The sequence below is a fragment of the Pollicipes pollicipes genome, unplaced genomic scaffold (genome assembly GCF_011947565.3).
Source record: "Pollicipes pollicipes isolate AB1234 unplaced genomic scaffold, Ppol_2.1 Scaffold_6052;HRSCAF=7182_pilon_pilon_pilon, whole genome shotgun sequence".
Classification (NCBI taxonomy): Eukaryota; Metazoa; Arthropoda; class Thecostraca; order Pollicipedomorpha; family Pollicipedidae; genus Pollicipes; species Pollicipes pollicipes.
This window is the reverse complement of record NW_023596805.1, coordinates 24,633,687-24,661,456: the sequence shown is the minus strand read 5'-3', so window position 1 is coordinate 24,661,456 and position 27,770 is coordinate 24,633,687. Positions and strand designations below refer to the sequence as shown.

At 49.1% G+C, this 27,770-nt stretch overlaps 11 non-coding genes across 11 annotated transcripts; 5 read left to right on the top strand and 6 right to left on the bottom strand.

Moving 5' to 3' along the window:
* The first annotated feature begins 558 nt into the window (after nucleotides 1–558).
* On the top strand, nucleotides 559–629 carry TRNAG-GCC (transfer RNA glycine (anticodon GCC)). Its single transcript has one exon. It is a non-coding gene; the product is annotated as a tRNA-Gly (tRNA).
* A 1,747-nt stretch (nucleotides 630–2,376) lies between these two features.
* TRNAS-CGA (transfer RNA serine (anticodon CGA)) lies at nucleotides 2,377–2,458 on the bottom strand. Its single transcript has one exon. It is a non-coding gene; the product is annotated as a tRNA-Ser (tRNA).
* A 1,554-nt stretch (nucleotides 2,459–4,012) lies between these two features.
* On the top strand, nucleotides 4,013–4,083 carry TRNAG-GCC (transfer RNA glycine (anticodon GCC)). The gene has a single exon. It is a non-coding gene; the product is annotated as a tRNA-Gly (tRNA).
* Nucleotides 4,084–6,955: 2,872 nt separating this feature from the next.
* On the bottom strand, nucleotides 6,956–7,037 carry TRNAS-CGA (transfer RNA serine (anticodon CGA)). Its single transcript has one exon. It is a non-coding gene; the product is annotated as a tRNA-Ser (tRNA).
* Nucleotides 7,038–11,794: 4,757 nt separating this feature from the next.
* Nucleotides 11,795–11,865, top strand: TRNAG-GCC (transfer RNA glycine (anticodon GCC)). Its single transcript has one exon. It is a non-coding gene; the product is annotated as a tRNA-Gly (tRNA).
* Nucleotides 11,866–15,237: 3,372 nt separating this feature from the next.
* On the bottom strand, nucleotides 15,238–15,319 carry TRNAS-CGA (transfer RNA serine (anticodon CGA)). Its single transcript has one exon. It is a non-coding gene; the product is annotated as a tRNA-Ser (tRNA).
* Nucleotides 15,320–16,945: 1,626 nt separating this feature from the next.
* On the bottom strand, nucleotides 16,946–17,027 carry TRNAS-CGA (transfer RNA serine (anticodon CGA)). The gene has a single exon. It is a non-coding gene; the product is annotated as a tRNA-Ser (tRNA).
* Nucleotides 17,028–18,575: 1,548 nt separating this feature from the next.
* Nucleotides 18,576–18,646, top strand: TRNAG-GCC (transfer RNA glycine (anticodon GCC)). The gene has a single exon. It is a non-coding gene; the product is annotated as a tRNA-Gly (tRNA).
* Nucleotides 18,647–20,526: 1,880 nt separating this feature from the next.
* Nucleotides 20,527–20,597, bottom strand: TRNAS-GCU (transfer RNA serine (anticodon GCU)). The gene has a single exon. It is a non-coding gene; the product is annotated as a tRNA-Ser (tRNA).
* A 3,891-nt stretch (nucleotides 20,598–24,488) lies between these two features.
* TRNAG-GCC (transfer RNA glycine (anticodon GCC)) lies at nucleotides 24,489–24,559 on the top strand. Its single transcript has one exon. It is a non-coding gene; the product is annotated as a tRNA-Gly (tRNA).
* Nucleotides 24,560–27,426: 2,867 nt separating this feature from the next.
* On the bottom strand, nucleotides 27,427–27,508 carry TRNAS-CGA (transfer RNA serine (anticodon CGA)). Its single transcript has one exon. It is a non-coding gene; the product is annotated as a tRNA-Ser (tRNA).
* Nucleotides 27,509–27,770: the final 262 nt, after the last annotated feature.

Genomic DNA, 27,770 nt, shown 5'->3' with positions numbered 1-27,770 from the left:
CCTGTTCTCTTCGGAAAGCCAAAGCAAATCTTGAACTGCTCTAAGCTGTCCGCTTGTCCCCATCATGCTACGCGGCACGGACAAATCCTCGGGAACAGTCTGCTTCGCGCCTCGCCTGCAGCAACTAAAGGCAACTGGCGGTAAAACCAAGTGCTGCTTAGGCGTAATGGGACTTTAGATCAAACGCCTTAATCACCTGGTATGGAGTGCAACACAACACTGTATGTAACTCAGAAGCAACGGTCATGGATGGGCGATGCTAGGGCTATTGGATTCAAAATTATATCCATTTGACCTACCATTGTGCAAAAAAAGTTTTGGCCGTGGCCTTTTCCAACTATCGTCAGGTATGATCATATATAGCATATATGTTTCCGAGCTTACAGAACTTTTAAGCGTGGTATTGCTTGTCATCATCACATGTCAGAGTTAGAACTAAGGTTCCACCGCAACAGTAAGACAAATCACATATTCTGACTGTTTGGAGTTGCAGCGCTAAACAATAAATTGTATATGACCTTTTGGCCCGCGGTAAACCGGGTCAAACCACGTAAACAGGCATCGGTGGTTCAGTGGTAGAATGCTCGCCTGCCACGCGGGCGGCCCGGGTTCGATTCCCGGCCGATGCATCTTGGGTTTTATGTAGGTTACGAAAATGAACCTCGTGTTGCATGGAAGACAAAGACCATCGCGGATTGATTTCTGATGCACCAACGCCAACTGATGCGTGGTATAAGTGGAAGGATCTCCAGATTCTGGCGTTTTGGCATCAGTTGGTATTTCTGACGTTCAAACGGCAGTCCCCATGCAGTTTGGAATTTATGCGGCTTCACCTCGACTAAGAAAACAGACGGTCCCACCATGTGTACAGCAGCCTGGCCAGGTTGTGATTCATTCCTATAACACAGCCGCGTCACCATTTCACAGCGTAAAGTAAGCCAAGGCCAATGTAAGGTATGATGATGATCGAAGAGGAAAAGTAGAGATGCTGGTGGAAGATAAAACACCACGTGCAACATGAGGTCCCAGTAAATATTTCATGTCAACCAACACCGATGATGTGATGTGTTATGTGTGTGTGGGGGTATGGCTTCGGTCATGGCTATAGCTACGGCTACGGCTATTGGCTATGGGCTATGAGCGCGTGTGTGTGCCTGTGTGTTTGTGTGCGTGCGTGCGTCCGCGCGTGCGTGTACATCATATCCATGCAGATAATCAATTACTATTTCACTATCTCTCGTACCTTTTTCAGACTACATTGCATATCCTGTATCGTACACAACTGAAATTAAGTCACCAAGACTACCCCAAGTCACCTACGGATCGGACTTCACAGAAGACGACTTCAACACTTGGCCTCACCTATGTCCAACAAGACATATTTTTGGGAGGTACATCTCTGTCTCTTCAGCATTCATGTCTTACCTGCAATGTCCATCATTTTAAATGGTAGTCCAATACCTATTGATAGCCTAAACTATTTCGCGCAGGGTCTTTTAGCTTCAGTCGGACCATGACAACAAACCTACATGGGTTGCGCCGGAGAGGGCGCGGGAGGGGGAAATATTCACGGCTTAGAGTATTTGAACATTAGCTTTGCCTATCCGGAGAGGAAACAGCTCAGAAGAAAAACTTCTCAACCAATTCAATCATGTTTTAATAAACAATAACCCATCGATCTCCAGTAATCAGGTTTTAAACACTCCAATTGGCATCGGTGGTTCAGTGGTAGAATGCTCGCCTGTCACGCGGGCGGCCCGGGTTCCATTCCCAGCCCATGCATTTTCCACTTCGTGTCCCACACATTGCGCTGCACGTCAAATTACGCCACAACAGAACGCAATGAAAGCATATGAAACGCTGCACAAGGGACATTTACGAACGTTTTACATCTGGTGTAACACGTTCGGTGCGCACAAGATCCTAGCCTCCAATCACCGCACCGCTTACAGGCACTAAGAGATAAGCCGACAGCATCTGGAGACTGCATCACGGGCGGGTTCACACAAAACACCAACACAAAGTTTCATGAAATGATTGTTTACATAGCACGCTTCCAAAATACTGTGCAGCTATCCTATCACAAATCCAATCCGTATACAACGACTCTAACCAATCGACTCTACGTGGGACTGTGCCACAACACGTCTTCCATTTCAACAGGGGGGGGGGGGGGGGGGGGGCGGAGGAGGCTCCATAGTGAGTGCTAACTATGCGTGCCTGTCGAAATTATGTTTTCAAAGGTCAGTCATTTTAGCAATGGTGCAAATGGTAGCAACAGCAACAAGTGCCATGGCATGCACCATGGGACCGACCATCGCGTCCACACTGTCTCGCCCGAAGGGTTGGAGGATGTGCGGGTAAAATCGCACATATCGCGGCCGGTAGGACTCGAACCTACGCTCCCAGAGGGAATCTGATTTCGAGTCAGACGCCTTAACCACTCGGCCACGACCGCTCCCGGACCCGTTTTATCATAAATGAACTTCAGAACAGGCCATGTAAATGCACAGCAAGCAACACATGGGGGAAGGGGAGAGCATGTGGAAGGCTGATCGCCCCCGTTGCATTGTGTTATATCGTGCGCTTGCTCATCCAAATTTATGGGTATTTTCGAGCTCTAGCCAATATCCTACAAAAGGATCGCCGCACAAAACTATTCAAAACAGTCACACGAACATTAGTACGCCCTGTATGGGGGAGCACCAATATGTAGATTTTGGGTCGACGCATAACAACTATACAAAATTTGGACGAGATGTTATTAACGTCTCTTATTAAAGGCCTGCAGTGGGCAACATCTAGTCTCATCTGGTAATGAATTAAATGTAGCTGCAAAACCACACCAGAATCGCCGCCTGCTCGACTCCGTGCGGATTCGGGGCAAACTAGGTGTTATACTGCGTGTTACGTTCTTTCTCCCGGCTCTGTATCGTCGATTGTTTGGCTATGGCTCTGGGCTACCCAGCTGTTCAAAGTCCTAGGCCAGCATATCGGGCTGCACGTTGGCGGGGAGGGCTAGACTGCGGGTTGATATTTTCGTTTGGAATGTTGCGCCTCTAGTATGGATGCTCAGGATACCTTGCATGGAGAGCTGTTTTCGGACGGTCGGTTCAGAACCCGAAACGGTAACCAGGGATGCTGCTTGTGTATGCAGGTTCTTCTGCTTATACCACGTAACATTTGACGTTGGTTTTCAACGCACGCGATGGTGGTTTTTTTTTTTGTTTTTTTTTGGCTGGCTGCACAACACGACGTTTATTTTCTTAGCCTGGCTGGACCTACGTGATATCCAAGATGCATCGGCCGGGAATCGAACAAGGGCCGCCCGCGGGGCAGGCGAGCATTCTACCACTGAACCACCGATACTAAGTGCAGGGGTTTAACCCTGATTACCGGAGGTCGGTGGGTCATAATTGAGTTGATTGAGGAGCACAGTGAAGTGAGGCTTTAAAGTCCTGTTCTCTTCGGAAAGCCAAAGCAGATCTTCAACTGCTCTAAGCTGTGCACTTGTCCCCATCATGCTACGCGACACGGACAAATCCTCGTGAACAGCCTGTTTCGCGCCTGGCTCGCAGCAACTGAAGGCAACCGGCGCTAAATCCAAGTGCCGCCTAGGTGTAATGGGACTTTAAATCAAACGCCTTAATCACCTGGTGTGGAATGCAACACAACATTATATGTAACTCAGAAGCAACGGTCATGGATGGGAGATGTTAGGGTTACTGGATTCCAAATTATGTTCATTTGACCTACGACTGTGCAGAAAAAGTTTTGGTCGTGTTCTTTTCCAACTACCGTCAGGTATGGTCATATATAGCATATATGTTTCCGAGCTTACAGAACTTTTAAGCGTGGTATTGCTTGTCATCATCACATGCCAGAGTAAGAACTAAGGTGCCACCGCAACAATAAGACAAATCACATTTTGACTGTTTGGAGTTGCAGCGCTAAACAATAAATTGCATATGACATTTTGGCCAGCGGTAAACCGGGCCAAACATGCAAACAGGCATCGGTGGTTCAGTGGTAGAATGCTCGCCTGCCACGCGGGCGGCCCGGGTTCGATTCCCGGCCGATGCAGTTTGTTAAGTTCAAGCTGGGTTCTCACAGATCGAGTGCGGTGTTACGTGCCCTGCGCGGTGAAACTGGCGCACAGCGGCTGTCTGTTCAACGTCCGCGCCGTCAAACGTCACATAAAGTACACAAGGCGGAAAAACACACCACCCTCGTGCTTAACTTATCGGTTTAGCTCATATACCCAGCACTGCAATCCCGTCATGAACGTTCTTGCTAATGTACGCGCAGCGCTGAGCTCAGGTGTACATGAGGAGACTGCATTCCACATAAGCACTCACAAGAAACCAGTCTCCACGGTTTACTTTCTTGGCCACCGCACATGTCTCCACGGTGCGGGCTGTGAAACGACCGTCCAAAAACAACTCTCCATGCACCTCGCCCTTAGCCTGCATACACAAGACACCACCCCTGATTACCGTTTGGGGTTCTGACTGACCGTCCTCAAACAACTCTCCATGCACTGCACCCTGAGTATCCATACTAGAGACACAACTTGATGACAACATGCGTCATGCAATAAATGAATACTTACGGGCTTATGGTGGACCAGCATTAAAACACAGCGAGCTTTGGCCGGCTCGATCACAAGCTAAGCGGGGCGGGCTGGGCTGCGGGCTGATATTTTCGTTTTGGAATGTTGCGTCTCTAGTATGGATGCTCAGGATGCCATGCATGGAGTTGTTTTTGGACGGTCAGTTCAGAGCCCGCATCCCAAGCGGTGACCAAGAAAGTAGCCCCATGCAGGTTGCCTTCTTGTGAGCGTTAGTGTGATGCAGTCTCCCCATGTGCACCTGAACTTGGCCCGCTACGGGTACATAAGCGAGAATGTCCCTGACGGGATTGCACTGCCGGGTATATAATCCAAACCCACAATCTGTCTAGCACAGGGGTGCTGGGTTTTTCCACCTTGTGTATTTTATATCACGTTTGTCGGTGTGGACGTTGATCAGACAGTCGCTGTGTCCCATGCTGGGCAGCGGTTTCACAATGCACGGCACTTGATTTGTGAGAGCCTATATTGAATCAAAACTGCATCGGCCGGGAATCGAACCCGCCACGGGCCGCCCGCGTGGCAGGCGAGCATTCTACCACTGAACCACCGATGCCAAGTGCAGGGGTTTAAACCTGATTACCGGAGGTCGGTGGGTCGTAATTGAGTTGATTGAGGAGTAAGTGAAGTGAGGCTTTAAAATCCTTTTCTCTTCGGAAAGCCAAAGCAAATCTTCAACTGCTCTAAGCTGTTCGCTTGTCCCCATCATGCTACGCGGCACGGACAAATCCTCGTGAACAGCCTGTTTCGCGCGTCGCTTGCAGCAACTAAAGGCAGCCGGCGCTAAAACCAAGTGTTGCTTAGGCGTAATGGGACTTTAGATCAAACGCCTTAATCACCTGGTATGGAGTGCCACCCAGCATTGTGTGTAACTCAGAAGCAACGGTCATGGATGGGAGATGCTAGGGCTATTGGATTCAAAATTATATCCATTTGACCTACGTTTGTGCAAAAAAAAGTTTTGCCCGTGTCCTTTCCCAACTATCCTGAGGTATGGTTATATACAGCATATATGTTTCTGAGCTTACAGATCTTTTAAGGGTGGCATTGCTTGCCATCATCACATGTCAGAGTTAGAACTAAGGTGCCAGCGCAACAATAAGACAAATCACATATTTTGACTGTCTGGAGTTGCAGCGCTAAACAATAAATTGTATATGACCTTTTGGCCCGCGGTAAACCGGGTCAAACCATGTAAACGGGCATCGGTGGTTCAGTGGTGGAATGCTCGCCTGCCACGCGGGCGGCCCGGGTTCGATTCCCCGCCGATGCATCTTGGGTTTTATGTAGCATACATTAGGTTACGAAAATGAACCTCGTGTTGCGTAGAAGACATACACCATCGCGTATTGATGTGTGATCCGCCAACGCCAACTGATGCGTGGTATAAGTGGAAGAATCTCCAGATTCTGGCTTTTTGGCATCAGTTGGTATTTCCGACGTTCAAACAGCAGTCCCCATGCATTTTGAAATTCATGCGGTTTCACTTAGACTAAGAAAACAGACGGTCCCACCATGTGTACAGCAACCTGGCCGGGTTGTAATTCATTCCTTTAACACAGCCGCGTCACCATTTCACAGCGTAAAGTACGCCAAGGCCAATGTAAGGCGTGATGATGATCGAAGAGGAAAATTCGAGATGCTTGTGGAAGATAGGACACCACGTGCAACATGAGCTCCCAGTAAATATCCCATGTCAACCAACACCGATGATGTGATGTGTTATGTGTGTGTGGGGGGTATGGCTTCGGCCACGGCTATAGCTACGGCTATGGCTATTGGCTATGGGCTATGAGCGTGTGTGTGTGTGCCTGTGTGTTTGTGTGCGTGCGTCCGTCCGCGCGTGCGTGTACATCATATCCCTGTAGATTATCAATCACTATTTCATTATCTCTCGTACCTTTTTCAGACTACATTACATATCCTGTATTGTACACAACTGAATTCAAGTAACGAAGACTACCCCAAGTCACAAGTTACATAGCGCGTTTCCAAAACATCGGGCAGCCATCCTATCACACACCAATCCGTATAGCCAATTGACACCTAGACCGTGGGGCTGTACCACAGCATGTCCTCCATTTCAACAAGGCGGGGGGGGGGGGGGGGGGGCGGAGGAGGCTCCATAGTAAGTGCCACCTATGCGTACCCGTCGAAATTCTGTTTTCAAAGGTCAGTCATCTTAGCGATGGTGTTATTACACGTGGCATATACCATGGGACCGACCATCGCGCCCACACGGTCTCGGTCTCAGCCTTCACGCCACCTGTCTCGGTCGGTCTCGCCCGAAAGGGTGGAGGACGTGCGGGGTAAAATCGCACATATCGCGGCCGGTAGGACTCGAACCTACGCTCCCAGAGGGAATCTGATTTCGAGTCAGACGCCTTAACCACTCGGCCACGACCGCTCCCGGACCCATTTTACCATAAATGAACTTGAGAACAGGTTATCTAAATGCACAGCAAGTCAAACAGATGGGGGAGGGGGAGGGGGAGGGGGAGGGCATGTGGAGCGCTGATCGCCCCCGTTGCATTGTGTTATATTGTGCACTTGCTCATCCAAATATATGGGTATTCTCGAGCTCTACCCAACATCCTGCAAAAGGGTCGCCGCACAAAAATATTCCAAACACACACAAACATAAGTACGCCCGGCATGGGAGAACACCTATATGTACATCTTGCGTTAACATATAAGTATCATACAAAGTTTGTTATTGTTATTGAGATGTTATTAACGTTTCCTTTTAAAGGCCTGCAGTGGGCAACATCTAGTCTCATCTGGTAGTGAATTAAATGTAGCTGCAAAACCCCATCTGAACCGCCGTCTGCTCGACTCCGTGCGGATTCAGGGCAAACTAGGTGTTATACTGCGTGTTACGTTCTTTCTCCCGGCTCTGTATCGTCGATTGTTTGGCTATGGCCCTGGGCTCACCAGTTGCCCAAAGTCCTAGGCCAGCATATCGGGCTGCACGTTGGTGGGGAGGGCTGGGCTGCGGGCTGATATTTTCGTTTTGGAATGTCGCGTCTTTAGTGAGGATACTCAGGATGCCGTGCATGGAGCTGTTTTCGGACGGTCGGTTCAGAACCCGAAACGGTAACCAGTGATGGTCCTTATGTATGCAGGTTCTTCTGCTTATACCACGTAACATTTAACGTTGGTTTTCAACGCACGCGATGGTGTTTTTTTTTCTGGCTGCACAACACGACGTTTATTTTCATAGCCTGGCTGGAGCTACGTGATATCCAAAATGCATCGGCCGGGAATCGAACCCGGGCCGCCCGCGTGGCAGGCGAGCATTCTACCACTGAACCACCGATGCTACATGAACCGGATTTAACCTGATTACCGGAGGTCGATCGGTTTTTGGTGTTTTGGATTAGAGCCCTTTCGACAGAACTAATCATTTTAGGGTTATGGGATGAAGGAAAATGGATAACGGTGGTGCAGACTTGCATACGCCTGGGGGACCAACCGACGAGCTTTAACCCGCGCATGCGCGCTGCGTACCCGGTCAGCGTCCCCCTCCCCACGGGGCTCTCGGCACACTCATGGCTAACGCATGCAGCCTTTCCCGGACAAGCGGGCTGTCGCGAGGATGCAGGATGAAGCAAGATGGAGGATAAGAGGGGCGGGTGCCGGGAGGTCGAAGGGTTGTTTTTTATTTAGACACAATTGACCTGGTCGAGGAGAAGTTATTGTTCTACGTTGTTTCCTCTCCAGATAGACAAAGCTAATGTTCAAATACTCTAAGCTGTGAACTTTTCCCCCTCCCGCGCCCCTGCTGGCGCGACCCATGTAGGTTTGTTGTCATGGTTTGAAGGAAGCTAAAAGAGCCGTCGCTATAATCTATAAATAATGTTGGCTCTCAACAGATGATGCTGATGATTTGGGCTTTGCAGCGCACCGACTACGTTGGTCATATGGCGCCCATAACCTACTTTTTGTCTAACAGTTGCCTGAAAAAGCGGGGACATAAGGTTTCGTTCGATATATGGCATGGTACTGTATGTTTTCAAGATAACTAAAAATGTGACCGTCATGTACTGAGCTAGAGTCGTCCCCTAACATACCACAGAGCGTTTGACGCAAGGACCCAGATCCAAAATGGCGCATACGTTCCGAGGCGAGGTGGGCGCAATCTATCAAGACATGTACGGTGTAACGATCAGCGCAGCGAGGACACCGCGGTTGGTCCTCCCCGCATAACAGGTATCGGTGAGTTGCGTATGTGTGTCCTATTCTCAGGCGGCATAGCGTCACTTCCTCCCGCCTCACCTTACGACAGCTGGACGCCCATGGTCCCAACCTGGGTTTTATCTCTCTCAGTTTATTGGCAGCATGCAGGCTCTCAATAGGCATTGGACTACAATTTAAAATAGTGGACATTGCAGGTAAACCATTAATGCTGGAGAGATCAAGATTTGCCTCCTAAAAAGCATGTTTTGTTGGACGTAGACAGCTGAGGTCGAGTGTTAATGTCTTTGTGTGTGTGTGTGTGTGTGTGTGTGTGTGTGTGTGTGTGTGTGTGTGTGTGTGTGTGTGTGTGTGTGTGTGTGTGTGTGTGTGTGTGTGCGCGTGCGTGCGTGCGTGCGTGCGTGCGTGTGTGTGTGTGTGTGTGCGTGCGTGCGTGCGTGCGTGCGTGCGTGCGTGCGTGCGTGCGTGCGTGCGTGCGTGCGTGCGTGCGTGCGTGTGTGTGTGTGTGTGTGTGTGTGTGTGTGTGTGTGTGTGTGTGTGTGTGCGCGCATATATATTCTTAGCAAAGTGAAAAAACATGAAAGAAAACACTACAATGTTAAGAAAAAAAACTTCTGAACAGTTCTCTTTGTTCTGGTAAGTTCATGTTCAATTGCATTAATTCGTAAAGTGAACGTTCATTGATGTTTTCAGAATTAGGGCGAATTGGGTATGGATTTTCTATTGGCGCACGTGACAAGGCAGTGGGAGTTAGTTTTCTGTTTGGCCTGAAGTGTTATGCAGTCTCTCCAGTTGTGTTTGTTCGAGGCCATTTTGTCAGTTTTAAGATATCATGTGTTGTTTAAAATTTCTGGCGGATACTTCTGCTCACGCATCAACCGACGACAGGTTGGTAAGGGAACCAGTTGAAACAAAACGCCATGAGAAATGAGCACTGTCATATTTCGTACAAGCGTTCCTCAGCAGAAGATTTACCCAGGGACGAACTTAATCAAGCTCAGGAGCGTGAGTCGCTGTGAGACCAGAGCACGCCTCCCTTGTATTCTCAACGGCGTGTACAAAGGACGGGAAAACACCACTCGTAAACTCAGTATATTGTGGGTGAAGATCAGACTGCTGCCTCCGCGGGAACCCTCTGTGCTTAGCCGGTATCTGGTCAATGTACAGCGCTTCCGCATACATTATATTCCAGTGTAGTCCGGGCGGCCCGGGTTCGATTCCCGGCCGATGCATTTTCGCGGGTTGAGCGCTGCTTCTAACACTCGGAGCGGACCAATCAACACACACAAACATCGTTGCGTGCTGATGTTGATAACCGATGCCAAGTGAAACGTAGTATAAGCAGAAGGAGCTCGAGGTTCTGGTTTTTTGGCAAGTTCGTAGTTCTGGCGTTTAAGCAGCAGATTCGAAGCATCTAGGAATTAGCGCACCTTCACTTACATTCAGATAATGGAAAATTGTTGGATGTGTGCTGCAACCTAGCCAGGTTATTATTCCTTTTTCAATGCAGCGACGCTGCCATCTGACAGCGTGTGGTACGTCAAGGTCGGCCAATATGACACATGATGATGATCGATGAGAAAATGTCGAGATCTTTGTGGAAGATCAGACACCACATGCGACATAGGCTCCCAGTAAATATTCCATATCAATCAACGCCGATGTTATGATTTCCCCACTTGCTGGACATCAAAGTCTACGAAGGTAAGCTTAAGTACATGCAGAGTTACGGTCAAACGTCCCTGTGCACGACAAGCTATCAGCATGTGTTCTACATCAACCGCGGCAATCCCACAACGCAACTGCGCCGCATTATGTAACCGTGGCGGCCCCGAACACACACGACTAGAGAGACTGCATCACAAGTCAGCCCGAACAGGAAACTAACTCCGGTCGCCGCGCCACGTACGGCATCACAAAAAAATATATAAATCGCCCTAATTCGGAAAAGAACAGTGACAGTCCACCTTACGAATGAATGCAATTGAACATGAACTTACCAGAACAAAGAAAACTTCAAAGGTTTTCTTTTTTAGCACGCGCTCGTGTGAGGGAGGTCAAAGTGACCCCCCGCACCGCCCCCCGATGTTTTTTGCAGAATGGTTTCCGAACGTCGGTGCGGTGCGGTGCGGCGCAGCCGCGCGAAATTTTGCATAATTGTGGACAATTTAATAGCTTATCGTTTGGTTTTGGACTCAAAAATTTAGATGTACCTTCTAAAATCGCTCACCCACGGCAGGTCAAGTTCAGGCAATAGATTCTGCGAAGTAGTCAATTTCTAGGGAATCGTTCAGCATGATGCAACAAAGGAGTGTAACACGAGACCATACATGTCTGAGATACTGCATTAGTCAACGCAACAATTGAATAAATAAATTACATTGGCCTAAGGTCAGTTTTGAAGGTCAGACCAAGATCAGAGCCCATCTGTTTTATTACTCTAAGGCTTGCTGTATGGGTAGTTTCTGTTGCTCTTTTCGAATCGATTGTTAACAGGAGCTGTATTATACATCTTCTATGCCATGAATATAGCTGCGCGTATTTCGCCAAATTCCGTGTATTTTGGGCCATATCACTACTTTTTAACCGTAGACCTCCGGACACATAAAAAACAGATATTAACAAGCAACATCTTCTCAACATTCAGGTCTTATCTACAATGCCCACTAGACTGACATTTGACATTATCAGACATCTGACTGATAGTCAAACAGCTATTCGGAACACGTAAGTATTCGGCGACGGCTCCTTTAGTTTCATTCAGACCAAAACAACATATCTACATGGGTTGTGCCATGGGGGGGGGGGGGGGGGGCGGGTCAGAAGGAGGACTAGCGCGCAACTTATAGCAATTGGACATTATATTTGTATTTCCTTAGAGAAAAGGACTTACAGCCTCATTTCTCCCCAATCAATTCAATTATGACCTACCGACCTCCGGTAATCACGTTTAAACCCCTTCACTCAGCATCGGTGGTTCAGTGGTAGAATGCTCGCCTGCCACGCGGGCGGCCCGGGTTCGATTCCCGGCCGATGCAGTTTGTTACGTTGGAGCTGGGTTCTCACAAATCGAATGCAGTGTTACGTGCCCTGCACGGTGAAGCTAGCGCACAGCGGCTGTCTGATCAAAGTCCGCGCCATCAAACGTCACATGAAATACACCAGGCGGAAAAACACACCACCCTCGTGCTAAACTGATCGGTTTAGATTATATACCCAGCACTGTAATCCCTTCATCAACTTTCTTGCTCATGCACCCGTAGCGCGCTGAGCTCAGGTGTACATGAGGAGACTGCATTCCACATAAGCACTGACAAGAAAGCAGTCTCCACGGTTTACTTTCTTGGCCACCGCATATGTCTCCACGGTGCGGGCTGTGAAACGACCGTCCAAAAACCACTCTCCATGCACCTCGCCCTTAGCCTGCATACACAAGACACCACCCCTGGCTACCGTTTGGGGTTCTGACTGACCGTCCTCAAACAACTCTCCATGCACTGCACCCTGAGTGTCCATACTAGAGACACAACTTGATGACAAAATGCGTCATGCAATAAATGAATACTTACGGGCTTATGGTGGACCAGCATTAAAACAAAGCGAGCTTTGGCCGGCTGGATCACAAGCTAAGCGCGGCGGGCTGGGCTGCGGGCTGATATTTTCGTTTTGGAATGTTGCGCCTCTAGTAAGGATGCTCAGGATGCCGCGCATGGGGAGTTGTTTTCGGACGGTCGGTTCAGAGCCCGCATCCCAAGCAGTGGCCAAGAAAGTAACCCCATGCAGGTTGCTTTCTTGTGAGCGTTGAAGTGTGATACAGTCTCCCCGTGTGCACCTGAACTTGGCCCGCTACAGGCACATACGCGAGAATGTCCCTGACGGGATTGTAGTGCTGGGTATATAATGTAAACCGATCACCTGTTTAGCTCAGGGGTGTTGGGTTTTTCCACCTGTGCATTTCATATCACGTTTGTCGGTGTGGACGTTCATCAGACAGTCGCTGTGTCCCATGCTAGGCGGCAGTTTCACAATGCACGGCACGTGACACGGCATTCCATTTATGAGAACCTATCTTGAATCAAAACTGCATCGGCCGGGAATCGAACCCGGGCCGCCCGCGTGGCAGGCGAGCATTCTACCACTGAACCACCGATGCTAAGTGAGGGGTTTAAACCCGATTACCGAAGGTCGGTGGGTCATAATTAAGTTGATTGAGGAGCGAAGTGAAGTGAGGCTTTAAAATCCTTTTCTCTTCGGAAAGCCAAAGCAAATCTTAAACTGCTCTAAGCTGTTCGCTTGTCCCCATCATGCCACGCGGTAGTGACAAATCCTCGTGAACAGCCTGTTTCGCGCCTCGCTCGCAACAACTAAAGGCAACTAGCGGTAAAACCAAGTGCTGCTTAGGTTTTATGGGACTTTAAATCAAACGCCTTAATCACCTGGTATGGAGTGCAACACAACATTGTATGTAACTCAGAAGCAACGGTCGTGGATGGGAGATGATAGGGCTCTTGGATTCAAAATTACATCCATTTGACCTACGATTGCGCAAACAAATTTTGGCCGCGTTCTTTTCCAACTATCCTCAGGTATGGTCATATACAGCATGTATGTTTCTGCGCTTACAGAACTTTTAAGCGTGGCAAGCGATGCATCTTGACTTTCATGTAGCTTCCATTAAGTTACGAAAATGAGCCTCGCGTTGTGTAGAAGACAAACACCATCGCGTAGTGATGTTTGATGCACGAACGCCAAGTGATGCGTAGTATAAGTGGAAGGATCTCCAGATTCTGGCTTTTTGGCATCAGTTGGTATTTCCGACGTTCAAACAGCAGTCCCCATGCATTTTGAAATTCATGCGGTTTCACTTAGACTAAGAAAACAGACGGTCCCACCATGTGTACAGCAGCCTGGCCAGGTTGTGATTCATTCCTATAACACAGCCGCGTCACCATTTCACAGCGTAAAGTAAGCCAAGGCCAATGTAAGGTATGATGATGATCGAAGAGGAAAAGTAGAGATGCTGGTGGAAGATAAAACACCACGTGCAACATGAGGTCCCAGTAAATATTTCATGTCAACCAACACCGATGATGTGATGTGTTATGTGTGTGTGGGGGTATGGCTTCGGTCATGGCTATAGCTACGGCTACGGCTATTGGCTATGGGCTATGAGCGCGTGTGTGTGCCTGTGTGTTTGTGTGCGTGCGTGCGTCCGCGCGTGCGTGTACATCATGTCCATGCAGATAATCAATTACTATTTCACTATCTCTCGTACCTTTTTTGGACTACATTGCATATCCTGCACCGTACACAACTGAATGCAAGTCACCAAGACTACCCCAAGTCACCTACGGATCGGCCTTCACAGAAGACGATCTCAACACTCGGCCTCAACTACGTCCAACAAAACATATTTTTAGGAGGTACATCTCCGTCTCTTCAGCATTCATGTCTTACCTGCAATGTCCATCATTTTAAATGGTAGTCCAATACCTATTGATAGCCTAAACTATTTCGCGCAGGGTCTTTTAGCTTCAGTCGGACCATGACAACAAACCTACATGGGTTGCGCCGGAGAGGGCGCGGGAGGGGGAAATATTCACGGCTTAGAGTATTTGAACATTAGCTTTGCCTATCCGGAGAGGAAACAGCTCAGAAGAAAAACTTCTCAACCAATTCAATCATGTTTTAATAAACAATAACCCATCGATCTCCAGTAATCAGGTTTTAAACACTCCAATTGGCATCGGTGGTTCAGTGGTAGAATGCTCGCCTGTCACGCGGGCGGCCCGGGTTCCATTCCCAGCCCATGCATTTTCCACTTCGTGTCCTACACATTGCGCTGCACGTCAAAGGACGCCACGACAGAACGCAGTGAAAGCATATGAAACGCTGCACAAGGGACATTTACGAACGTTTTACATCTGGTGTAACACGTTCGGTGCGCACAAGATCCTAGCCTCCAATCACCGCACCGCTTACAGGCACTAAGAGATAAGCCGACAGCATCTGGAGACTGCATCACGGGCGGGTTCACACAAAACACCAACACAAAGTTTCATGAACTGATTGTTTACATAGCACGTTTCAAAAATACTGTGCAGCTATCCTATCACAAATCCAATCCGTATACAACGACTCCAACCAATCGACTCTACGTGGGACTGTACCACAACATGTCTTCCATTTCAACAGGAGGGGGGGGGGGGGGGGGGGCGGAGGAGGCTCCATAGTGAGTGCTAACTATGCGTACCTGTCGAAATTCTGCTTTCAAAGGTCAGTCATTTTAGCAATGGTGCAAATGGTAGCAACAGCAACACGTGCCATGGCACGCACCATGGGACCGACCATCGCGTCCACACTGTCTCGCCCGAAGGGTTGGAGGATGTGCGGGGTAAAATCGCACATATCGCGGCCGGTAGGACTCGAACCTACGTTCCCAGAGGGAATCTGATTTCGGGTCAGACGCCTTAACCACCCGGCCACGACCGCTCCCGGACCCGTCTCATCATAAATGAACTTCAGAACAGGCCATGTAAATGCACAGCAAGCAACACATGGGGGAAGGGGAGAGCATGTGGAAGGCTGGTCGCCCCCGTTGCATTGTGTTATATCGTGCACTTGCTCATCCAAATTTATGGGTATTTTCGAGCTCTAGCCAATATCCTACAAAAGGATCGCCGCACAAAACTATTCAAAACAGTCACACGAACATTAGTACGCCCTGTATGGGGGAGCACCAATATGTATATTTTGGGTCGACGCATAACAACTATACAAAATTTGGACGAGATGTTATTAACGTTTCCTATTAAAGGCCTGCAGTGGGCAACATCTAGTCTCATCCGGTAATGAATTAAATGTAGCTGCAAAACCACACCAGAATCGCCGCCTGCTCGACTCCGTGCGGGTTCGGGGCAAACTAGGTGTTATACTGCGTGTTACGTTCTTTCTCCCGGCTCTGTACCGTCGATTGTTTGGCTGTGGCTCTGGGCTCACCAGTTGTTCAAAGGCCTAGGCCAGCATATCGGGCTGCACGATGGCGGGGCGGGCTGGGCTGCGGGCTGATATCTTCGTTTGGAATGTTGCGCCTCTAGTATGGATGCTCAGGATACCGTGCATGGAGAGCTGTTTTCGGATGGTCGGTTCAGAACCCGAAACGGTAACCAGGGATGCTGCTTGTGTATGCAGGTTCTTCTGCTTATACCACGTAACATTTGACGTTGGTTTTCAACGCACGCGACGGTGGTCTTTTTTTGGCTGGCTGCACAACACGACGCTTATTTTCTTAGCCTGGCTGGAGCTACGTGATATCCAAAATGCATCGGCCGGGAATCGAACCCGGGCCGCCCGCGTGGCAGGCGAGCATTCTACCACTGAACCACCGATGCTACATGAACCGGATTTAACCTGATTACCGGAGGTCGATCGGTTTTTGGTGTTTTGGATTAGAACCCTTTTGACAGAACTGATCATTGTAGGGCTATAGGGTGAAGGAAAATGGATAACGGTGGTGCAGACTTGCATACGCCTGGGGGTCCATCCGACGAGCTTTAAGCCGCGCATGCGCGCTGCGTACCCGGTCAGGAACTCCCTTCCCACGGGGCCTCTCGGCACACTCATGGCTAACGCATGCAGCCTGTCCCGGACAAGCGGGCTGTTGCGAGGATGCAGGATGAAACAAGATGGAGGATAAAGATAAACTAAAGGCTAAGCCGACAGCATCTGGAGACTGCATCACGAGCGGGTTCACACAAAACACCAACACAAAGTTTCATGAAATGCTTGTTTACGTAGCGCGTTTCCCAAATACTGTGCAGCTATCCTATCACAAATCCAATCCGTATATAACGACATCTAGCCAATGGATCGTGAGGCAGTCATGTCTTCAGCATGTCTTCTATTTCAACAAGGCGGGGCGGGGCGGAGGAGGCTCCATAGTGAGTGGTAACTATGCGTACCTGTCGAAATTCTGTTTTCAAAGGTCAGTCATTTTCGCAATACTGCAAATGGTAGCAATAGCAACACGTGCCATGGCATGTACCATGGGACCGACCATCGCGTCCACACGGTCTCGCCCGAAGGGGTGGAGGACGTGCGGGGTAAAATCGCACATATCGCGGCCGGTAGGACTCGAACCTACGCTCCCATAGGGAATCTGATTTCGAGTCAGACGCCTTAACCACTCGGCCACGAACGCTCCCGGACCTATTTTACCATAAATGAACTTCAGAACAGGCCATGTAAATGCACAGCAAGCAACACATGGGGGAGGGAAAGGGCATGCGGAAGGCTGATCGTCCCCGTTGCATTGTGTTATATCGTGCACTTGCTCATTCAAATGTAAGGGTATTTTCGAGCTCCAGCCAATATCCTACAAAAGGATCGCCGCACAAAACTATTCAAAACACTCACACGAACATCAGTACGCCCTGTATGGGGAAGCACCAATATGTACATTTTGGGTCGACGCATAAGAATCATACAAAATCTGGCCGAGATGTTATTATCGTTTCCTATTAAAGGCCTGCAGTGGGCAGGATCTAGTCTCATCCGGTAATGAATTAAATGTAGCTGCAAAACCACATCTGAATCGCCGTCTGCTCGACTCCGTGCGGATTCGGGGCAAACTAGGTGTTATACTGCGTGTTACGTTCTTCCTCCCGGCTCTGTATCGTCGAATGTTTGGCTATGGCTCTGGGCTCCCCAGTATTTCGAAGTCCTAGACCAGCATATCGGGCTGCACGTTGGCGGGGAGGGCTGGGCTGCGGGTTGATATTTTCGTTTTGGAATGTCGCGTCTCGAGTATGGATGCTCAGGATGCCGTGAATGGAGAGCTGTTTTCGGATGGTCGGTTCAGAACCCGAAACGGTAACCAGGGATGCTGCTTGTGTATGCAGGTTCTTCTGCTTATACCCCGTAACATTTGACGTTGGTTTTCAACGCACGCGATGATGTTTTTTTTTTTTGGCTGGCTGCACAACACGACGTTTATTTTCTTAGCCTGGCTGGAGCTTCGTGATATCCAAAATGCATCGGCCGGGAATCGAACCCGGGCCGCCCGCGTGGCAGGCGAGCATTCTACCACTGAACCACCGATGCTAAGTGTAGGGGTTTAACCCTGATTACCGGAGGTCGGTGGGTCATAATTGAGTTGATTGAGGAGCAAAGTGAAGTGAGGCTTTAAAGTCCTGTTCTCTTTGGAAAGCCAAAGCAGATCTTCAACTGCTCTAAGCTGTGCACTTGTACCCATCATGCTACGCGACACGGACAAATCCTCGTGAACAGCCTGTTTCGCGCCTGGTTCGCAGCAATTAAAGGCAACCGGCGCTAAAACCAAGTGCTGCGTAGGTGTAATGGGACTTTAAATCAAACGCCTTAATCACCTGGTCTGGAGTGCAACACAACATTGTATGTAACTCAGAAGCAACGGTCATGGATGGGAGACGTTAGGGTTATTGGATTCCAAATTATATTCATTTGACCTACGATCGTGCACAAAAAGTTTTGGTCGTGCTCCTTTCCAACTACCGTCAGGTACGGTCATATATAGCATATATGTTTCTGAGCTTACATAACTTTTAAGCGTGGTATTGCCTGTCATCATCACATGTCAGAGTAAAAACTAAGGTGTCACCACAACAATAAGACAAATAACATATTTTGACTGTTTGGAGTTGCAGCGCTTAACAATAAATTGCATATGACCTTTTGGCCCGCGGTAAACCGGGTCAAACCATGTAAACGGGCATCGGTGGTTCAGTGGTAGAATGCTCGCCTGCCACGCGGGCGGCCCGGGTTCGATTCCCGGCCGATGCAGTTTCTTAAGTTCAAGCTGGGTTCTCACAGATCGAGTTCGGTGTTACGTGCCCTGCGCGGTGAAACTGGCGCCCAGCATGGCGCACAGCGGCTGTATGACCAACGTCCGCGCCGTCAAACGTCACATAAAATACACCAGGCGGAAAAACACACCACCCTCGTGCTTAACTTATCGGTTTAGCTCATATACCCAGCACTGCAATCCCGTCATGAACGTTTTTGCTTATGTACCCGTAGCGCGCTGAGCTCAGATGTACATGAGGAGACTGCATCGCACATTAGCACTCACAAGAAAGTAGTCTCCACGGTTTACGTTCTTGGCCACCGCATATGTCTCCACGGTGCGGGCTGTGAAACGACCGTCCAAAAACGACTCTCCATGCACCTCGCCCTTAGCCTGCATACACAAGACACCACCCCTGATTACCGTTTGGGGTTCTGACTGACCGTCCTCAAACAACTCTCCATGCACTGCACCCTGAGTATCCATACTAGAGACACAACTTGATGACAACATGCGTCATGCAATAAATGAATACTCACGGGCTTATGGTGGATCGGCATTAGAACATAGCGATCTTTGGCCGGCTGGATCACAAGCTAGGCGGGCTTTGCCGGCTGTATCACAAGGTAGGCGGGGCGGGCTGGGCTGCGGGCTGATATTTTCGTTTTTGAATGTTGCGCCTCTGATGCTCAGGATGCCGTGCATGGGGAGTTGTTTTCGGATGGTCGGTTCAGAACCCTAAACGGTAACTAGGGATGATGTTTTGTGTATGCAGGCTCAGGGGCCCGTGCGTGAAGAGCTGTTTTTAGACGGTCGGTTCGAAGCCCGCACCCCATGCGGTGGCCATTTCTTGCAACCCGCAACCATTCCAAGCAACCCGCACCCCATGCAGGTTGCTTTCTTGTGAGCGTTAAGGTGTGATGCACTCTCCCCATGTGCACCTGAACTTAGCCCGCTACGGGTACATAAGCGAGAATGTCCCTGGCGGGATTGCAGTTCCGGGTATATAATCTAAACCGACAATCTGTCTAGCACGGGGGTGCTAGGTTTTACCACCTTGTACATTTCATATCACGTTTGTCGATGTGGACGTTGATCTGACAGTCGCTGTGTGCCATGCTGGGCGGCAGTTTGACAATGCACGGAACGTGACACGGCATTCCATTTATGAGAACCTGTCTTGAATCAAAAATGCATCGGCCGGGAATCGAACCCGGGCCGCCCGCGTGGCAGGCGAGCATTCTACCACTGAACCACCGATGCTAAACGAAGGGGTTCAAACCTGATTACCGGAGGTCGATGGGTCATAATTGAGTTAATTGAGGAGTGAAGTGAAGTGAGGTTTTAAAGCCCTTTTCCCTTCGGAAAGCCAAAGCAAATCTTCAACTGCTCTAAGCTGTGCGTTTGCCCCCTCCAACCACAACCGAGGCACAACCTATGTAGGTACGTTGGCATAGTCTCAATGAAACTAAAGGAGCCGTCGCCAAGTAGTTACGTGTTCTGAGTAGCTATTCGACTATCAGTTAGTCTAAGGTACATTGCAAATTAGCCTTATGTGTTGAGAAGATGTCTCTGGTTAAGATACGTTGTTTTATGCACCAGGATTTGTCCGGTTAAAGAGTAGTTATGTGCCCCAGATTCATGGAAGGCGACGGAAAATTGCAGCTATATTAGTTTTCCACCTACTCAGTTGAACTATTAAAACGTATCGAACTGATCAAGTGATGATGAAGAACACAACAGAAATACACAGGGTATTATCAGCAGTCGCAGACAAATGGAGCCCGGGTGGCAATGTGATCCATGACGCATGGCATCGAGCTTGTGCTTATTGGTCCGCTTTTGACCGTAATGAGCAGGGTTCAAATCGCGAAAATGCATCGGCCGGGAACCGAACCCGGGCCGCCCGCGTAGCAGTCGAGCATTCTACCACTGAACCACCGATGCTTCGCGACATATTTAAACGCGGTTTGTCGCGGGCCGGTGGGACCTATTGAAGTAAATTATTGGAGACTGCAACTCTCGAAACTGTCTAGCCTATTTCTCTATGGAGTTGCCAGCCTATTTCATTGGCTATGACACCTTGATTCATTCCCTTGCTTGCAAAGGTGCGGAGAAAAACCAGTGTGATCCAAGGGGCCTGCAAGCTTTAATCATCGATATAACACCACTACCAGAAAGGCAATGGTGACGCTGTGCCTGTTCGGATGCTGGCCGCAGGCCCTTGACGGATGTCTGATTGTGCAAGCTGTCACAGGCCTTTCTTGCGGTCATGGCCGAGTTGTTAAGGCGTCTGACGAGTTGTTCAGTTGTTAGGGCGTCCCTGAGTCCCGGTCCTCCTCTGGTCGTAACTTTAGTTGCTTTTGGCTGCTCCCACCGACTCCCGAAGTGTAGCACAGTAGAGGCCACCCTTTGCTGGTCAGTGAAACCTTAACTATTGTTTTTGGAAACAAAAAGTCCGCCAGTCAGCCAGCTAGCCAGCTCCACGTCACGCTGCGTCACAAAGTTTCAGACAACAAGCTGATTTGATAATCCGTAAACGCCTAATCTTGTGCCGGTAGCAGGCGCAAAAAAGACGGCAAATGTGGGCTTCGAACATAAAGCACAAGCTCCCGCACAAAACAGAATATCACGAGTCGCTTTCCGCGGACATTCTACACGTAGCTGGCAACTGAGCAAGGAGACCTTGCCATGGCAGCCTCGCGCCAACCACACACTTGCCATCCTGGCGATATCGGGAAATGTTTGAAAGGTTGAATACCTTTGCGGGGAACACATTTTTACAATCCAAGGAACTGTGTGCTGCGTTGCGTTCATCTGACTACACAAACCGCCACCCGTGCGTACAAGACCACGAGTGCGTGCTCGCAGTCCCACGCAATATGCACGCTATACCTCAGCGTAGCAAATGACCATATAAGAAAAATATATATTTTTCGGAGAATCCTTGTTCTTAAACATTGGCCAGTGAAATACAAAACTCTCTTCGTAGAAATTCATGGAAAAACGTTGCATATGAACTGGGCAATGCAGTGAATGTCATTCATGGAGGCATGTATAAAAACAACACATGAATGCCTCCGGGAATCATGCATATCAAGGTGACAGTGCTCTGTGAAGCATATGGCGTTCAATTCCAAGTGCTAGGCAAACTTGTTATAAGCCAGCGAAGCGTCTCGGAACTCAAAGCGAACGAAGCGCACATCGAAATAAGCAGTCCATGGCATCTCTGGCACCATCGGCATAAAACATTAGTCACGCAGCAATGCATTCCTTGTGACAGTCGAAGTAACCAGGTGGAAGGCTTTTGCAACCCACTATCCGTAACGTTTCACCACCCTGCTGTATTTATACAACTTGTAACCGATCCTAGCAACGATGCTTGAGTGCGAACTCAGTGTTGTTTGCCATATTTCTTGCATCCTGAAAATACCAGTTTAGGCGGTTACGCATTTGTGTCTCTGGAAAACACTCGTTCATGGTGGGATTGTCAGCAATGGGCGGACTTCATCACGCTACGCGCCACGGACAAATCCTCGTGAGCAGCCTGTTTCGCGCCTCGCTCGCAGCAAGCAAAGGCAAGCGGCGTTAAAACCAAAAGCTCTGCTTAGGCGTAATGGGACTTAAAATCAAGCGCCTTGATCACCTGGTATGGAGTGCAACATAACATTGTATGTAACTCAGAAGCAACGGTCATGGATGGGAGATGCTAGGGCTATTGTATTCCAAATTATATCCATTTGACCTACGATTGTGCAAAAAAAGTTTTGCCCGTGTCCTTTCCCAACTATCGTGAGGTATGGTTATATACAGCATATATGTTTCTGAGCTTACAGATCTTTTAAGCGTGGCATTGCTTGCCATCATCACATGTCAGAGTTAGAACTAAGGTGCCAGCGCAACAATAAGACAAATCACATATTTTGACTGTCTGCAGTAGCAGCGCTAAACAATAAATTGCATATGACCTTTTGGCCCGCGGTAAACCGGGTCAAACCATGTAAACGGGCATCGGTGGTTCAGTGGTGGAATGCTCGCCTGCCACGCGGGCGGCCCGGGTTCGATTCCCGGCCGATGCAGTTTGTTAAGTTCAAGCTGGGTTCTCACAGATCGAGTGCGGTGTTACGTGCCCTGCGCGGCGAAACTGGCGCCCAGCATGGCGCACAGCGGCTGTATGATCAACGTCCGCGCCGTCAAACGTCACATAAAATACACAAGGCGGAAAAACACACCACCCTCGTGCTTAACTTATCGGTTTAGCTCATATACCCAGCACTGCAATCCCGTCATGAACGTTCTTGCTTATGTACCCGTAGCGCGCTGAGCTCAGATGTACATGAGGAGACTGCATCGCACATTAGCACTCACAAGAAAGTAGTCTCCACGGTTTACGTTCTTGGCCACCGCATATGTCTCCACGGTGCGGGCTGTGAAACGACCGTCCAAAAACGACTCTCCATGCACCTCGCCCTTAGCCTGCATACACAAGACACCATCCCTGGCTACCGTTTGGGGTTCTGACTGACCGTCCTCAAACAACTCTCCATGCACTGCACCCTGAGTATCCATACTAGAGACACAACTTGATGACAAAATGCGTCATGCAATAAATGAATACTCACGGGCTTATGGTGGACTAGCATTAAAACACAGCGAGCTTTGGCCGGCTGGATCACAAGCTAAGCGGGGCGGGCTGGGCCGCGGGCTGATATTTTCGTTTTGGAATGTTGCGCCTCTAGTATGGATGCTCAGGATGCCGTGCATGGAGAGTTGTTTTTGACGGTCAGTTCAGAGCCCGCATCCCAAGAAGTGGCCAAGAAAGTAGCCCCATGCAGGTTGCCTTCTTGTGAGCGTTAGTGTGATGCAGTCTCCCCATGTGCACCTGAACTTGGCCCGCTACGGGTACATAAGCGAAAATGTCCCTGACGGGATTGCACTGCTGGGTACATAATCCAAACCCACAATCTGTCTAGCACAGGGGTGCTGGGTTTTTCCACCTTGTGTATTTTATATCACGTTTGTCGGTGTGGACGTTGATCAGACAGTCGCTGTGTCCCATGCTGGGCAGCGGTTTCACAATGCACGGCACTTGATTTGTGAGAGCCTATATTGAATCAAAACTGCATCGGCCGGGAATCGAACCTGGGCCGTCCGCGTGGCAGGCGAGCATTCTGCCACTGAACCACCGATGCTAAGTGCAGGGGTTTAACCCTGATTACCGGAGGTCGGTGGGTCATAATTGAGTTGATTGAGGAGCAAAGTGAAGTGAGGCTTTAAAGTCCTGTGCTCTTTGGAAAGCCAAAGCAGATCTTCAACTGCTCTAAGCTGTGCACTTGTACCCATCATGCTACGCGACACGGACAAATCCTCGTGAACAGCCTGTTTCGCGCCTGGTTCGCAGCAACTAAAGGCAACCGGCGCTAACACCAAGTGCCGCTTAGGTGTAATGGGACTTTAAATCAAACGCCTTAATCACCTGGTATGGAGTGCAACACAACATTGTATGTAACTCAGAAGCAACGGTCATGGATGGGAGATGTTAGGGTTATTGGATTCCAAATTATATTCATTTGACCTACGATTGTGCAGAAAAAGTTTTGGTAGTGTTCTTTTCCAACTACCGTCAGGTATGGTCATATATAGCATATATGTTTCTGAGCTTACAGAACTTTCAAGCGTGGTATTGCCTGTCATCATCACATGTCAGAGAAAGAACTAAGGTGTCACCGCAACAATAAGACAAATAACATATTTTGACTGTTTGGAGTTGCAGCGCTTAACAACAAATTGCATATGACCTTTTGGCCCGCGGTAAACCGGGTCAAACCATGCAAACAGGCATCGGTGGTTCAGTGGTAGAATGCTCGCCTGCCACGCGGGCGGCCCGGGTTCGATTCCCGGCCGATGCAGTTTGTTAAGGTCAAGCTGGGTTCTCACATATCGAGTGCGGTGTTACGTGCCCTGCGCGGTGAAACTGGCGCCCAGCATGGCGCACAGCGGCTGTATGATCAACGTCCGCGCCGTCAAACGTCACATAAAATATACAAGGCGGAAAAATACACTACCCTCGTGCTGAACTTATCGGTTTGGGTCACATACGCAGCACTGCAATCCCGTCATGAACGTTCTTGCTTATGTACCCGTAGCGCGCTGAGCTCAGATGTACATGAGGAGACTACATCGCACATTAGCACTCACAAGAAAGCAGTCTCCACGGTTTGCTTTCTTGGCCACCGCATATGTCTCCACGGTGCGGGCTGTGAAACGACCGTCCAAAAACGACTCTCCATGCACCTCGCCCTTAGCCTGCATACACAAGACACCACCCCTGATTACCGTTTGGGGTTCTGAAGTGACCGTCCTAAAACAACTCCCCGTGCACTGCACCCTAAGTATCCATACTACAGACACAACTTGATGACAAAATGCGTCATGCAATAAATGAATACTCACGGGCTTATGGTGGACCAGCATTAAAACACAGCGAGCTATGGCCGGCTGGATCACAAGCTAAGCGGGGCGGGCTGGGCTGCGGGCTGATATTTTCGTTTTCGAATGTTGCGCCTCTAGTATGGATGCTCAGGATGCCGTGCATGGAGAGTTGTTTTTGACGGTCAGTTCAGAGCCCGCATCCCAAGCGGTGACCAAGAAAGTAGCCCCATGCAGGTTGCTTTCTTGTGAGCGTTAGTGTGATGCAGTCTCCCCATGTGCACCTGAACTTGGTCCGCTACGGCTACATAAGCGAGAATGTCCCTGACGGGATTGCACTGCTGGGTATATAATCCAAATCCACAATCTGTCTAGCACGGGGAGCTGTTTTCCACCTTGTGCATTTCATATCACGTTTGTCGGTGTGGACGTTGATCAGACAGTCGCTGTGTCCCATGCTGGGCAGCGGTTTCACAATGCACGGCACTTGATTTGTGAGAGCCTATATTGAATCAAAACTGCATCGGCCGGGAATCGAACCAGGGCCGCCCGCGTGGCAGGCGAGCATTCTACCACTGAACCACCGATGCTAAGTGCAGGGGCTTCAACCTGATTACCGGAGGTCGGTGGGTCATAATTGAGTTGATTGAGGAGCGAAGTGAAGTGAGGCTTTAAAATCCTTTCCTCTTCGGAAAGCCAAAGCAAATCTTCAACTGCTCCAAGCTGTTCGCCTGTCCCCATCATGCTACGCGGCACGGACAAATCCTCGTGAACAGCCTGTTTCGCGCGTCGCTTGCAGCAACTAAAGGCAACCGGCGCTAAAACCAAGTGCTGCTTAGGTGTAATGGGACTTTGGATCAAACGCCTTGATCACCTGGTATGGAGTGCAACACAACATTGTGTGTAACTCAGAAGCAACGGTCATGGATGGGAGATGCTAGGGCTATTGGATTCCAAATTATATCCATTTGACCTACGAGTGCGCAAAAAAAAGTTTTAGCCGTGTTCTTTTCCAACTATCGTCAGGTATGGTCATATATAGAATGCATGTTTCTGAGCTTACAGAACGTTTAAGCGTGGTAAGCGATGCATCTTGGGTTTTATGTAGCTTCCATTAGGTTACGAAAATGAACCTCGTGTTGCGTAGAAGACAAACACCATCGCGTATTGATGTCTGATGCACCAACGCCAACTGATGCGTAGTATAAGTGGAAGGATTTCCAGATTGTGGCTTTTTGGCATCAGTTGGTATTTCCGACGTTCAAACAGCAGTCCCCATGCATTTTGGAATTCATGCGGCTTCACCTCGACTACGAAAACAGACGGTCCCACCATGTGTACAGCAACCTGGCCGGGTTGTGATTCATTCCTGTAATACAACCAAGTCGTAGTACTTATACGCCAGTACGTTGTACACAGCGTGAAGTACGCCAAGGCTAAGGTAAGGCATGATGATGATCGGAGAGGAAAAGTCGAGATTCTTGTGGAAGATAGGACACCACGTGCAACATAAGCTCCCAGTAAGTATTCCATGTCAACCAATATCGATGTTGTGATGTATTACGTGTGTGTGTGTGGGTATGGCTTCGGCTATGGCTATGACTATGGGCTATGGGCGTGTGTATGTGCCTGTGTGTTTGTGTGCGTGCGTGCGTCCGCGCATGCGTGCACATCATATCCATGCAGATTATCAATTACTATTTCATTATATCTCGTACCTTTTTCAGACTACATTGCATACCCTGTATTGCACAACTGAATTCAAGTCACCAAGACTACCCCAAGTCACCTACGGATCAGACTTCACAGAAGACGACCTCAACACTCGGCCTCAACCATCTCCCACAAAACCTATTTTTAGGAGGTAAATCTCCGTCTCTTCACCACTCATGTCTTACCTGCAATGCCCACAATTTTAAATGGTAGTCCAATACCCATTGATAGCCTAAACCTTTTCGCGCAGGCTCTTTTAGCTTCAGTCAGACCATGACAACAAACCCACATGGATTCCGCCGGAAAGGGCGTGGGAGGGGGAAAAGTTCACGGCTTAGAGTATTTGAATATTAGCTTTGCCTTTCCGGAGGGGAAACAACTCAGAAGAATACCTTCTTAACCAAGTCCATCATGTTAAAATAAATAGCAAGCAAAAGCAAGAGGTAACTATGCGTAGCAAGAGGCAACTATGCGTACCTGTCGAAATTCTCCTTTCAAAAGTCAGTCACTTTAGCAATGGTGCAAATCGTAGCAATAGCAGCACGTACCATGGCATGCACCATGGGACCGACCATCGCGTCCACACGGTCTCGCCCGAAGGGGTGGAGGACGTGCGGGGTAAAATCGCACATATCGCGGCCGGTAGGACTCGAGCCTACGCTCCCAGAGGGAATCTGATATCGAGTCAGATGCCTTAACCACTCGGCCACGACCGCTCCCGGACCCGTTTTATCATAAATGAACTTTAGCACAGGCCATGTAAATGCACAGCAAGCAACACATGGGGGAGGGTGAGGGCATGTGGAAGGCTGATCGCCCCCGTTGCATTGTGTTGTATCATGCACTTGCTCATCGAAATTTATGGCTATTTTCGAGCTCTAGCCAACATCCCACAAAAGGATCGCCGCACAAACATATTCAAAACACACGAACATTAGTACGCCCTGTATGGGGGAGTACCTGTATGTACATTTTGGG